The sequence below is a fragment of the Quercus lobata genome, chromosome 9, assembly GCF_001633185.2.
Source record: "Quercus lobata isolate SW786 chromosome 9, ValleyOak3.0 Primary Assembly, whole genome shotgun sequence".
NCBI classification, from domain to species: domain Eukaryota; kingdom Viridiplantae; phylum Streptophyta; class Magnoliopsida; order Fagales; family Fagaceae; genus Quercus; species Quercus lobata.
In genome coordinates, this window is record NC_044912.1 from 12,923,643 (window position 1) to 12,933,100 (window position 9,458).

Genomic DNA, 9,458 nt, shown 5'->3' on the forward strand with positions numbered 1-9,458 from the left:
CTCAGACCCAAACTCATCTTTCATTTTCCCAAATCTCTCTCTCCCTCTCTCTCTCGGGTCAAACTCCTCTCTTGGCTTTCTCTTATTTATTTTTCTCCGACAGTCCTCTCCATCGAGTGCCTTAATGGTACTTCCACCACCGACGAGTGGACCAGCGATTGTTCAAGTCATTCTGGGCAGATTCGAGGTCGATTCCTTCGTCTTTAATGGCCCCTACTCTTGATGTTGGTGGTGGGTCGGGTTTGGTGGCTATGAATCGTGGGTTAAGGACATGCAGCGGCGGTGGGCTGTCGTGGGCTTGGTGGGTCAGGCTGTGGGCTGCCGTGAATCTGGTTTTGGCTGGGTTCGTGACTTTTGGCTGATTTGGGTTGCTGGGTTATGATGTGGTGGTGATCGGCGGTGGTGTGGTTGGTGGGTTTGTGGTGGTGGTTTTCTGGGTAGATCTGGGTTTGGATCGGCTAGGTCCATTGATGTGAAACCCACAGACCAAGCCCAAAAAGGACTCACTGCCGTTCGTGGCGTCGTGGTCAACAACGAAGGATTGAAGCTTGAGGCAGCCTGGGTTCCTTGCAATGAAACAGAAGTAGAGATCAAAGGTGGTGGATCTGGTGCGTTTGGAGGTTTCGAATCGGTGGTTTGAGTTGAGTTTCAGATCGTTGGGTTTTAGATCGGTGGGTCGTTGATCGTTGGGTTTCAGATTGTTGAGTTTTGTGTTGGTTTAAGTTGATTTTGTGTTGGTTTCTCAAAAAGATAAGAGAATCATACTCTTTCTTTTCTTCTATTTTCTTTGGTGCCCGAAAATTTGGGTTTAGAGTTTAGTGTCTTTGTGTTTGGGGGCTAGAAATTCTGGGTTTGAGTTTTGTGTTTGATGCTTTGGTGGTGTGGGGGTTTGATTTTTCGGATTTGTTCATGTTTAATTTTGTGTTGATGTGGATCTAATGCTAATTTTTTGGGTTTTAAATTTTCTGTGTTTGTCTTCTTGTTCAAATGTTTAATGTGTTCATGTTTAATTTCTTGTTCATGTTTAATATGATGTGGATTTGGTTTTTCTATGTTTGATTTTTGGGTTTGTATGATTTTTTTGAGTTTGTACTCTTTAAATCTTAATTAAGGTGAATTTTGATTTTTAATTCTGTTTTTATTTTTTTTTATTTAGTTAAAATTAATAAATTAATTTTTAAAATATATATGCTGATTTGTCAGGGTGATGTGGCATTTTTTTATAATATTTTAATTGTTCCGGCTGCCACCTCAGCTATTTTCGTTGGTTGACTGACGGAAAGGACTAAAACGGAAAGCGTAAATTGGTTTTGGGGACTAAAAATGGAAAAAATAAAATGTAGGGACTAAAATGGAAAAACTTCAAAATATAGGGACTAAAAGTGCAATTGTGCCATTTTTTATTTATTTTATTTTGAAAAAAATAAACAAAAACAACCTAGAATGAAATGCATGAATGTTATGTAATGCAAATCCTAAAAACAGAGAAAACAAAAAAAAAACAAAGAATAATGGTCACAAAGAATAGCAATGAAGCATAAGAACCATGTCAGAATGACTCAATTAGATTGATTCTTTTGCATCCAAAACTTTTTAGATGCACCACGAGTATTGGAGTTCTTATTCACATAGGAATGATTACCAACTCCTGGATTGGAATAAAAGTTTAAAGCCTTCACCAATTCACAAATGAGTACCATAGGATCTTGTGCTTAAGGCATAGGTACTTTTGGTTTGTTTGCTTTCTTAGCAGCTTACAGCTTGTAATAGTTTCGACGAATGTGTCCAGACTTTCCACAAAAATGATAAACCCATGCAGGCTTATCATGTAACTTGTCCTTAGAAAGGGTAGGCTGCTTAGGTTTAGACTCTTTCAGATCAACCCTAATCTTCATAGACGGTGAAACTTCTATGGGTTTGATAACCTCACTCACAGGGGGCTTGACAGTTTTACTCACAATCTCACTCACAGAAGATTCAGAAGAAGATGAAGGGACAAAGTTTATGGAATGGAAAGCAGACACAGAGATGCTTTCAACAAAACCTAATCCAGATTTGTCAGAAGGAGACTTTTGAACACTCAGCATTTAATCAAGTTTAGAACTAGCAGATCTAGCAAAAGATAAATCAAGTTCCAAAGATTTAACTTTGTCAAGTAATAGCATATTCTCAGTTTTGACATTGTTCAAAAGTTCATTAGCATCAAACAGTTTAACAAGCAAATTCTTCTTATCAAGCTCAAGAGATACAATTTTCTTCAAGCCTAATTCAACATTCATAGCATCCTTTGTAGCAACTTTGCAAAATTTATTGTAGGCTTCTTGAAGATCTGCGTCCTCAGAGAGTTCCCCATCAGAAGGGTTCTCTTCGGTAGATATGCTTTCATTGACTATAGCAGTAGCAGTGAAAGTAATGAAGTTTCCATCCTCGTCACAACCAAACTCATCATCAGAAACTTCACTATCACTAAGAGTTACAGCCATAGCCTTACCCTTAAACTTCAAGTAGGTAGGACATTCAGATTTCATGTGACCATACCCTTAACATCCAAAACACTGGGGACCCATAGAATTATTAGAAGATTGACCTACTTTTTCTCTAGGTTTATTAGTGTTGTTAACTTTAGTGGGATCATTCTTCCTAAAGTTTCTAGGTTCAGCAGTGTTCTTATCTCTTACCCTTCTGTTGTTGTTTCTAAGAAAATTCCTAAAGTTCTTAGCAAGGTAAGCAATCTCTGTAGCAGAGAACTCATCATCAAATCCACCAACATCAATATCATCAACTAACTTAAGAGCCATTGGTTTGGATTTGCTGGTCTTAGGTAGGTCAAACTCATAGGATTAAAGAGATTCTAAAAGTTCATCAATAATGGTGGAGTCTACATCCTTGCTCTCAGTGATGGCAGTCACATTGGGTTTAAAATCTTCAATCAAAGATCTAAGAATCTTCTTAATAATTTTAGGTTGATCATAGATTTCACCCAAGTTATAAGCAGAATTAACAATATTATTAAGTTTAGCATAGAATTCATCAAAAGATTCATCATCAGACATCCTAGTGCTTTCAAATTTAGAAGTTGACTGCTGCAATTTGTTGATTTTGACAGACTTTATGCCTTTATGCACAGTCTGGAGGATATTCCAAGCAGTATAAGCAACCTCAATATTAGAGATTTTCTTAAATTCCTCTATAGAAACAGCGTTAAAGATAGCATTCATAACTTTGCTATTGAACGCGGCTGCTTCTTTTTGAGAAGTTTGCCACTCACTAACAGGAGTAGTGGGCTTCTCCCATCCGTATTCGACGGAGTTCTAGACTTTCTCATCAATTGATTTCAGGAATGCTTTCATCCTTACTTTCCAATAAGCATAGTTATTCTCATCAAAGTGAGGAGGAATAACAAGAGAATGTCCATGTTCCATGACAACAGGGGTCAAGGATCAGCTCAGTGATCAAAAGATCAACAATAAGAAAGCAACTTGCTCTGATACCACTTGATAGTTTTTAGACCCCTTAAAAACACAATTGGATTAACTTAGGTAATTAGTCAAGTTGTTACTTAGTCCAAATTCCAAATCCCAAATCCCAAATCTAGGTTATCACAATCAAATAATCATATCATGCAAAATAGCAGAAAAATAAAAGAGACAATGATATGATTACCTAGGAAACCAAACCGATAAAAACCTGAGGAGGATTTAACCTAACTATCCTCAAAGTAAACCTGAATCCATTATAAAAGAATCAAAGTTGTTCAACAGGACTTAGACTACTAACATCCTATTACTACCCACCAGTAGAAACTTACTGGCACGATCACGTGCAAGCTCCGAAACCACGGACTCCTTCTTTCTTGGATTCTCCAGCAAGTACAAGCACACCCACTTGTGTTTCTTTAAGTTCTTATGGCAACAACTGAATGATCATCAAGCTCTTGAAGAAATCTCTTTCTTGATAATCCTAAACTTGTGTAAAGGAAAGCTCCTCATAGATCTCACAAGAGATTTACACAAACAGTAATATGAGTAACACTAAAACGTGGTTAGGGTTTACCCTTTATACCTAGGGCAAATTAGAAAACCTTAAACGTTTTAAAACAAACTAGGGTTGAGTTGGAATTTTGTAGAAAAACGCCTCTGACCCGATTTTCGATTGATCGAGCCTAAGCTTCGATCGATCGAACTAGGCCGAGAAGCATAAATACATTCTACATTAACTTATTCCAACTTTACATAAATGAACCAATTTTGAGCAAGTCTAAACATGACTAAACATCTTGTTTTAATCATGGTTTGCCAACAATACACATTACAGTTCTAAATACATAAAATCCTAAGTCTTTAGAACTTAACATTCCTGTTAAAGCAAGGATGGCATTTGCAGACAAACACACACTCACTGGTATACTGTGTTCTTAAAGCTCGTTATTTTCCTAACAGTGATTTTCTCCATGCAGAGCTTAGCCGACAACCTTCCTATGCATGGTAAAGTATCATGGCAGCCCAGCACATAGTCAATGATGGCCACTATTGATAGGTGGGCAATGGCACTACTATCCGAGTGTGGAGAGACAGATGGATCCCACAACCATCTACTTTTCGCACTATCACCCTGCCAAATACGCTCCACATTGACTCAATTGTTTCTAAGCTTATTGATGAAGCAACAGATATGTGGAAGGATGCTTTAATGAAGCATATTTTCCTACCTACTAAAGCTCAGACCATTCTAAGCATCCCATGGAGCCATCGACGCACTCATGACCGCATGGTTTAGGCCTATACACCTAAAGGAATTTTCACGGTGAATAACACCTACAAGATGGCCATCGCATTATCACCAAACACAACCACGGAGGGGGCCTCGACCAATGATATGACGGGACAGTTTTGGCAAACAATTTGGAGCCTTGGTATCCCTAACATGTTAAAAACTTTTGCATGGAAAGCAAGCTGTAACATCCTCCCTACGAAGGTAAACCTTTGCCGTCGCGGAGTGATTGACAATGCAACCTGTGAAGCATGCGGAATGGCTGAGGAAACAAGTGGACATTTGTTTTGGGATTGCACCAAAGCACGTGAAGTTTGGGTGGCCATAGGAATATCTTTTGATGCTACGGATGTGAGCTTCAAGGAGTTTGTTGATCTTCTCTGGTATGTAATCTTTGTGCAGTGCATGGGTAACGATTTGATTGAGCTCATTATCACAATGGCGTGGTGCATGTGGTAGAACCGTAACAAGGCAAGGCTTGGCTCCACCAGACAGACCTGCCATGAGATTATCCACAAAGCTCGCTCCATCCTCGATGACTTCCAGCTAGCTCACCTTGCTCGGTCTCTTTTCAAGGAATAAGCGGATCCTCGTTGGATTCCACCATCCCACCCATGGTACAAAGCTAACATTGATGCCGCAATCTTTCCAGACCTTCACACTTTCGACATCGGGGTTATAATACGTGACCATGAGGGATCGGTGATAGCCGCTTTGAGTAAACATTTGCCTTTACCGCTGGGTCCATTGGAGGCAGAAGCAAAAGCCGCAGATGAAGCGGTCTCCTTTGCATGGGATGTTGGGGTTAGGGAGGTGATATTTGAGACAAAGTCGAAGGTAGTCTCTGATGCCCTATGTGGTACCATTACACCCCAGGTCTCATTTGTGGACGTCATTGGAGGGACTCTTCACTGACTGCAAGCCTTTCGACGAACTTAGTTCCAACATGTGAGACGAATAGCTAACCAAGCAGCACATACTTCAGCACGACATGCTAAAGGAATTAGTGAATTTGTAACTTGGATAGAGGAAAGCCCACTCTTTCTTGATTCCAACTTATCCTTTTCTATTCAATAAAGTTTTCAGTATTTCTCATAAAACAAAAAACAAAAAAAAGAAACCGATTAGTTTTTAACATAAACAGAGATCAAATCTCAAATCTTATTAAGCCAACTAAAACTTATCATTAACATTAAAAGTTAAAACAAATGGATAATTTATAGAGCATCTGCATTACCGGGCATGGCAAATTAGGCTGAGAGGCTGAAATGGACCATAGTCTGAAGTCGGCCCAATTCATTGGGCCTATTACATCCACCACTCTCTCTTTAGGCCCAATAGTAAATATGATCTCCCTGTTCTCAATGTTAGAAATACTGAATGATTGTATTGTATTTCATAATAAGAGAATATACATCAGAGCCTTATATAGGAGGCGTAAGTGTGCGGTACAAGTAAACTAATTGGGCCTAAAGCCCATAACATAATATACATTAACAGCCCCCCTCAAACTCAAGGTGGATGTGAGACCAACTTGAGGTTGTCAACCAAATCACGAGTGCGTCCCTTAGGAAGTGACTTGGTGAAGATATCTGCAAGTTGATCTTTGGAGGAGACGGAGAAAAGCTTAAGAGCACCATGGACAAGATGATAACGGATAAAATGACAATCAATCTCGATGTGTTTAGTCCGTTCATGAAAGACATCATTATGAGCAATATGAATGGCACTCTGGTTGTCACAATAAAGGGGAGTAGCAGAGGAGGTGGACACACCCAAATCCTTAAGGAGCCATCGTAGCCAAAGGAGCTCAGATGTGGTATCAGCAAGAGCACGATATTCTGCTTCAGTACTGGAGCGGGCCACAAAAGTTTGTTTCTTGCTTCGCCAAGAAATCAAAGAAGAACCAAGGAGAAAACAGTAACCTGTAGTAGACCTGCGATCAGTAGGATCTCCTGCCCAATCAGCATCAGAGAATGCACGGAGTACAAGAGGAGACTGAGCTGAGTAGAAAAGGCCATGAAAGAGGGTGCCCTTCAAGTATCGAAGAATGCGCAAAACAGCAGCATAGTGAGTTGATCGTGGAGCAGACAGATACTGGCTCACCTGATGAACAGCATAGGAGATGTCTGGACGAGTAACTGTGAGATAAACTAGGCTGCCAACCAATCGTCTGTAAAGAGAGGGATTAGACAATGGTTTCCCCCCTGAGGGAGTCAGATGCGCATTAAGCTCAACTGGAGTGTCAACAGTCTTGCTATCAGTGAGTCCAGCTCGAGACAAGAGTTCAGAAGCATACTTAGCTTGAGTAAGATAAAGTCCATCAGTAGAATGAGTGATTTCAAGACCCAAGAAGTAGCTGAGATGTCCAAGATCTTTCATCTCAAATTGCTGACTGAGAAAATCCTTGAGTTCTTGAATGCCACTGAGGTCATCACCAGTTATGATCATATCATCCACATATAGGAGAAGTAAAATAGTGCCTTTGTCAGTGCGACGAAGAAATAAGGCAGAATCATAATGACTGGCCATGTAACCCAAATGAGAGATGGTAGAGCTGAATTTAGCAAACCAAGCTCGTGGAGCTTGTTTAAGGCCATAAAGTGCACGTCGAAGGTAACAAACCTTGTTTGAGTCAACAGAGAGACCAGGAGGAGGTTGCATATAAACTTCTTCATGTAAATCCCCATTAAGGAATGCATTTTTGACATCCATCTGAAAAAGATCCCATTTACGGGCAGCAGCAACAGCTAAGAGGGCACGGACAGATGAGATACGAGCAACCGGAGCAAAGGTCTCTTCATAATCAATCCCATACTCCTGTGTAAAACCTTTTGCAACAAGACGAGCTTTGTAGCGCTCAATGGACCCATCAGAGCGAGTCTTAATCTTGTAGATCCACTTACAACCAACCACAGATTTCCCGGGAGGGAGTGTCACCAAATCCCAAGTATGATTTTTAGATAATGCATCAAATTCCTCTTTCATTGCAATCTGCCATAAAGGGTCAATGGAAGCCTCACGATAGGTGTGAGGCTCATGTAGTGTAGCAAGAGCAGTGTAACAATGATAGTCAAGTAAATGTGCAGGAATAGATCTTACTCGAGTTGAGTGACGAGGTGGAATGTCTTGTGCAAGATCTTCAGGCGGAGCAGGAGCAGGGGACCCAAGCTCAGGGTTGGGGTTGGGTAGCTCGTCTTCAACCTGTTCATCTTCCACCTGTTCATTAAAGGGTGAACTAGGAAAGGGATCAGTGATATCTGGTGGTTGGACAGAGAAGTCTACAAGAGAATCAGGAGCAACTATAGGAGGATCAGGAGCAGCTACAGAAGGAATATGTGCCTCATCTGGAAAAAGATCTAAAACAGAGGAGGAAGATAGGGAGGCACGAAAGTGAGAGAGCTCGACAAAGAGGCGATGTTCCCAAAAGACAACATTGCGGGAAACACGAAGACGATGAGAGACAGGGTCATAACACCGATACCCCTTTTGAGTTTCGCCATAGCCAAGAAAACAACAAAGCCTTGACCGAGGCTCAAGTTTGTTATGCTCATGTGGCTGAAGAAGAACGAAACAAGCAGAACCAAAGGAGCGAAGGTGGTGATAGTCTGGAGATGACCCAAAAAGGCGCTCATATGGAGTTTGATTTTGGATAACCGGACTCGGAATGCGATTAATAGCATGAACAGCATGAAGAGCAGCTTCGCCCCAAAAAGGAGCAGGAACTTTGGCAGAGAGAAGGAGAGCACGAACAGTGTCAAGAATATGACGAAGTTTCCGTTCGGCTCTACCATTTTGCTGAGAGGTACCTGGACAAGTTAGTTGATGAACAGTGCCATAGGAATGCAAAACAGCTTGGAAAGCATATTGAGTATATTCAAGAGCATTATCAGATCGAAAAATTTTGATGCGTTTGGAAAACTGAGTTTCAACCATTTTTGCAAAATTAGAATATACTTGCAATAATTCAGAACGATGTTTCATATTAAAAATCCAGCTATAGCGAGAGTAATCATCAACAAAGACAACAAAATATCGAGACCCACCAATACTAGAGACAGAGGAAGGGCCCCAAACATCAGAATGAATAAGGTCAAAGATATCAGTGGATATTGATTCACTAGTATTGAAAGGCAAAGCTGGTTGTTTTCCTAATTGGCACGAAACACAATCAAAATTTTTTGTAGACACTGAACCTAACAAACCTCTAGAAGCTAATTGTTGTACCCGAGAGGAAGATGCATGACCAAGTCGAGCATGCCAAAGTGCAAGGGAAGGAATTGAAGAAGCTGTAGCAGCTGCAGCAACAGAAACAGGAGCAACAAGTGGAAGACGAAGGTTGTCCACGGGAAACATACGCCCAACTCTGGGACCAGTCCTAAGCTCCCGTCCCGTCCTCGGATCCTGCACAATACACCCAGAATAATCAAAGATAATGCGATAACCCAACTCAGCTAATTGTCCAACAGAAAACAAATTATAAGAAAGGTCAGGAACATTAAAGACTCCAGGAACCGAGAGATTGGAGGTCGCAACGGAACCTATATTATGACCAGACATTGTGGAACCATTTGCTGTGCGAATATTAAGAGGGTGTGGTGCAGGTTTAAGGTCAGAAAATAAGGACGAGTGAGGTGTCATGTGATTGCAACAAGCAGAATCCATAAGCCAAGAGGTAGGAGACATAC